We start from the raw sequence: 6,000 nt of genomic DNA on the forward strand, positions 1-6,000 counted from the left end.
TAAAGGTGATCTTTTATCATCTTATAGTTGGAGAGGGCAAAAAGGGCTTTATGTTCCTTTATTTAAAATATGCAATGCTTGTCTTTTTTTTCTCACTTCTGTTAACAGTAGCCGGTATTTTATATCAGTTGTTTGCATTTCTAGTTACTAGTGCAAAAAGTCACAACTATAGAGGATTTCCTGTTCATTTTATCTCATCAGGAACACAAGTCTCCTAGCAACCAAATACAGAGTTATCAAAAGCACAATTAAGTTATTGACAAGGTTTCTAATAAATCCATAATAAAATGTCCCAAAGGACTGTTTATATGTCAGGCTTACTGGTGCAAAACTAAGCCAATGCTGGCATCTAAAGCCATTCTCGTTACTTAGGTATATGGACGATGTTTTCATGTTCATAAGATAAAGGATTGTCTTGGATATCCTGTTTTAACAGGGCTTTTTCATGTGCAACAAGGTGTGACACAGCAAGAAGTACCCAATCTACTGTAGGTGGAAAAGTACTATAAGGTAGCTGAGGAAAAGGAACTTTTATTTGTGTCACAAAATGCTGAAAGCCATGTCAGTTTTTATCAGCAATATCATACTTCTGAATGACTACGTGATTAAACTGATTACAGATGTGAGACTGAAATCTAAAGGTCTGTAAGCATGTACATGCCTTGTTGTTTCATACTGTGATAATTAGAAATCATGTGGGAACAGATTCTACTGACTGAAGCCTGTCAATGCTATACTTACAGGTGGCTGACTGCAGACTCAAAATGAAGTGGATTAAAATATGTGGTTTTCCTTCTCTCATATGTACAACAGTGATAACCTGGCTTCATTATACTTCATATAAAATTTGTGTTTAACAGTCAAAAGTTGGCTGTACAATGCACTGATTTCCAAAAACAAATAAATCAGTAACCCTAATCTGAATCTTCACTGGCACTGTGCCAGCATTGTTTTGACATAGAAGCATAATTGATGTTAGTCCTCCAGGAAGTCATATTAAAGTGATCAATTATGAAGATAGATTCTCATTACTATTTTATTTTTTTCTACTATTATTTCTATCATTTTCTATGTTAAAACCTTAAATGCTAATGCAAAACTAATTTCGCACTATTTAACACAAGTTCTGCAAGCAATTTGAAATTGTTGCACAAGTCCCATATTTTAAATACTTTACCATTATGTATATCTAAAACATGAAAGATGCTCTGTATATGTCCAAAATGCCCAATTTAATATTCTACATGCAGCTTTATGTTTTAAAATTTTCTAAAAATGTGATCAGACAGGAATAATTTTATGTAACTCATAATCCACACTTTAGTTTAAGGTTATGGTTTAGTCTATGAAAAGAAAAGTGCAAGTGTGACAGGGTTCTTGCCCATTAGAGGAAAATTATGAATATTTTAAGCTCCTTTATCTCCCACCCAGATGGCTCATCTTGGTCTTTTGTATCAGAAATATATGACATTGTCTAAAGAAGGATAAGTTCTCAGTGGAAGCAAACTATCATCAGATGTATTCTGTCTCCTGTGCTTAATATTCCTTCTGAAGCATCTGCATCTTCTCAAGGTCTCTTCTCACCTTTCCCGTTGTAGTGGTGGGAACTACAGGGCTCAATTATTCTCACAGTGTCATCCTGTCTGGCCCACTCTGGGTTTGAAAATCTGGTTGTTTTATGTGCCTCTGGAGCAGGAAAAGTGTTGATCATTCCTGCATCTGTTTATATGGGGGGGGGGGGGAGGGATTGCCTTGAGCTTCCTGGACTGGTGTTGCTTTTGTTGTTAAAAATGTCAACAGCAATGTTGTTTACTTGTTAACCTTGTAGATTCCAAGCCACATGCCAAGCAACTTGGAGGGCCCTTTGAGCAATGGATTTGGTGTTTATCAGTCAATGAACACTCCTAGAAGAGTGCCTGTGCACTTAAATCATAATTGCACGCCCTGGATACCAGTATGAAAGGATAGACAATTTTGCATTCAATGGACCAATGCCCAAATCTGTCTCTCCTTGCACTTTTCTTCAGCCTCTGCAAGATTCATTCTGTCTCATGGTAGTATTGTCCTGTCTGGGCTTTAGTCTATAAATATGGGCAGATTAGTCCATATTTAGCCTGAAAATCTGCCATTTTTTATTCCTTGGGCAGGTAATGAGTGTGGGGAGTTTGTGGGCATAAAGCGGCCTATGAAAAATAAGTTGATGTGTAAATTTATGGTAAACTAGTTCTCTAGGGGTTTTTGTGATGCTGGTGTAGTTTGCTCCCTGTGCAGAGTACCTTAAATTAAGAAAATAACTCCACTTGATATCTGACAAGGGAGATGCATTTTTTAGTTGAACATAGCTGTGGTTCAATGCTTCAAAAATTGGAATCCAAGTTCCTTATGCAATTATTATAGTGAGGCATTGTGTTAATTTCAAAATTAATGCAGGTCTAAATTTACATTGCTCACGTATAAACAGTACTTCAAACCCCTCTCAGGAGCCTTGCTGCTGTTGTAGTAATGTGATTGATACAGTCATTATCTAGAGCCTAGAAGAAAAGCCATGTTCATCTTGGAGCAGACATCCAAGCAATTCAGTGACACTCTATACTCCACTGACTGTGACAGGAGTTGTAACATAGCCCTCTTCTATGCACCCCAAACTCTTTGTTTTCAGTGACCCAAGATGTTTGAAGTTAATGGTCAGAATTTCTCCACAGGATCAACGTATTGCCAGTGTGTGTTGCTGATCTTACCATTGGGAACTTGTGAAACTTGATGTACTAGGTTGTATTTATCTTTGAAAATAAGCATGCTTTTAAAATTACTTAGTGAAAAAAAGCAATCTAGAAGATCTATTGGTGCCACAAGAGGTGAGATGCTTGTAATCAGACAGTACTATTTTAAAACTATTGGAGACAGCAGCTTCTCCAGGATACAGAATTTGGTGACATCCCCACCTGGCAGTCTCTGACTTTCAAGGTGGATGACTCCCAGTTCCTAGCCCTGCACTGATATTTCCACTCAAAATTTGCCTGCCTGCCTTCTTTGACCCTTGTGTAATACATGCTGATGTTTGTGCTAGTTCTAATGTATATGTTTACTCTATAAGCAAAGAATAGAAATTAAACTCACTTCCATTTGCAAAGGAAAAAAATGGGAGAGCAGGATGGTGCCTCTCTTGAGGTGTCTGCATCACAAGTGCTGCTTGCAATGGCTAGAGAAGCTGACTGAGATGCTTAAGCACAGATGTTGTCTCACTGCTATCTGAGAAGATGCATCCAGTATATCTCATAGGGTACCCCCTACAGCTACTGTGACAGCTTGTGATGTTCATATAAAAGACAGATTTGGTAGTGATGTGCTTGGTTTTTGTGCACAGGCAATCATTTATTCCTTTTTTTTTTTGTTTTGTTTTTCCTGTTTTTCTTTTCTTGGCAAGGCTATTGCACTTATTGCAGCAGGCAGTCTGAGTATTGGCCATGTACTAGGCTTGAAAATGTTCCAGACAAAATATTGTTCTACTGGTTTTATGCTGGATTTAGGTGATGTGATGTTGCTGCTGCCCTGACTTCTACGTAAAACGTCTGAGCTAAATGTGACTTTGCTGTTGGGCTTTGTTGTCATTTTTGGAAGGCTCCAGCCCTTCCAAGTTCATCATTAAAGACAGGTATTTACTGTAGGATGATCATGAAATGAATTACCATAGTGAGGATGTGATTGTGTAGTAAATTTCTATCTGGGTCAGTTTTTCTGCATGCATTTGTATGTCTCTGGGGTGGTTGAAGCACTGGGGTGCTCTGATTTTGTGTTTGATGTGGGAAAGCTTATCTGTCCATTAAGACAACCTAAAAAGAAAATGGGAGGTAAAAACCTGTCAAGGAATTTTTGCTGCATCTTGTGAAAACTGCATGTTGTTCCAGTTCCTGATGTTCTTGACTGAGCTGGATAGCTTTGCTTATGGCATATTGGAGAAACTCCAATGGCAGCAGACCACCATGGGTATTGACATGCACCTATGGTACTATAGCAGGCTGGGGCCAAAGAAGAAATAATTTTGGAGACTTGGGAACGTAGAATTCAAGGCATGAGAATCTGCCTGAAGAGTCACAAAGTCACAAATGTGTATTCTTCAACACCATTGAAACTCTGCTGCATGTTTAATTACTCTTTGGTTTTGCTGACTATACTGCTAGGAACTGTAAGTAGTCAAGAAATTATTTAAAGAGTACACATTTTATGTTTTCTCTGTCGTCCTTAGAGTTTTCAGCTCTGCAGGAATCTTGTTTCCAAGTATTGTTTCTGTATCCAGCAAGACTAGAGGCAAATTTAAGAAGTGGGAGCCAGCATTTTCATGTGATGGCAATATTCCAAAAATATTCCTGGTGCTCTAGGATAAACAGTAAATAATGTGAGGCTTGCAAAAACACTTACTCATTCATTGCTAATACCCTGCTGATATTTTCATTGTTAGAGAGCATAATTTCTCTGCTGTCTCTGCAGGTGACATTGAGTCACATCTCCTTAGCCTGAAACCAGCATCCAAACCTGAGGGTAACAAATATGATATTACCAGGTACACAAGCGCCCCTCACAAACATCCTTTTCCATCCGCTCCTCTCCCCTAATTCCGAGACTGCTACGGTCATTTGTAGTGCTGAGAGCTGCATCTGCTTAGTGGGGACAGGGAGAAGGTCCGCTGTCCTGGTAGAGGCAAGGCTGACACCTAGTGACCAGACGGATTTGTTCCTATGGGAATTCACGGTGTTCTGGTTCACACACTATTCACGCTTACCTAGGTCTGGAAGGTTTGAACTTCAAAGTGAATAGTTAGTTTATTTCATCGTCATTTTTGGCCTTTGTTTTCATTGTTTCTAGTATACTCTTCTGAAGATAAAGTTCAGCTAGCTTGCAGGCTTGTTCACACCTGATGTTGTAGAGGATTTTGAGTGTGGTCTCCTGGGAGCTGTTCGTGCCAGCTGTGCTGAGCAAACCGAGGTGGCTGATTGCAATCAACATAACTTCAGAACATCATGCTTTTTGACTTTTCCTTAATAAAATCATGTCTGACTGCAATATTTGTATTATTTTTGCACATCCTGTGTTAAAGAATCCAAAATCAAATGTTGTGGGATATTCTCTGAGTTGCAAAGTTTTCTTCCTGCAGATGTCTGCTGACCAGAGGTGGCATCTTACGAGTAGACTGCCACCTGGAAAGCACTACCTGTTCCATCATCATTGCAGATCCTGCTGGAAATGCTCTGAGTTCTGGGCCTTAGCAAACTGCATATTAAAGGGGAAGAGTAAAATCTAGCTAAAAGACTCTCACAGAATGCTTTCTTTGGTTATGTAGATTAGCATTTCAAGAGTATAACATATTGATGAGATTTGCTTTTAACATTTACTAAAAGGAGTAGACATATCAATTTAGGAAAACAGCCCCCCAGCCTGAATCAAAGGAGTCATCTCCTGTGTTGACTCCAAAAGTAGACTGCAGAGGGTCTCAGTGGTTGCCCATGCTAATGGATTTCACTCAAATCCCTGTACTGAAGCCCTAAAAAAACCTTGGAGCAGTCCTTGGGTTTGGAGGAATATTTTGTCTTTTAAATGTCTCTTGTCATTTAAATGAAGTATTGGAAATAAAGTTGCTACCACGTGACATGTTTGCTACTAACACTGTGTTTGACTACACAGAGTCAGAGCTCAGTGTTTTTCTGGGCCTGAAAGGAAACTTTGATTCTTCCTGAGTGAAATAACTAGGAACTTGCACAAGCCCTCTGTTGTTGAACGGAAAAGACAAGCCTTTTTTCCTTCAGATAATCTTTTGTATCTCACTCAGAGCTTTATGTATGGCCCTGATTCTGTATCTATGGCACGTTTCTAATTAGCCCAAGAAAAAATAAAAGTTCTGTATTTTAAAATCTACTGGTTTTTCCTCTGCTAGTTATTGTTGATAGGATGAGCCTCTGGAGAGAAGGCTAGCATGTTCCCAAGGCAAATTCCCCTTCACAGTGCTGT

The sequence above is a fragment of the Vidua macroura genome, chromosome 1 (assembly GCF_024509145.1).
Source record: "Vidua macroura isolate BioBank_ID:100142 chromosome 1, ASM2450914v1, whole genome shotgun sequence".
NCBI lineage: Eukaryota > Metazoa > Chordata > Aves > Passeriformes > Viduidae > Vidua > Vidua macroura.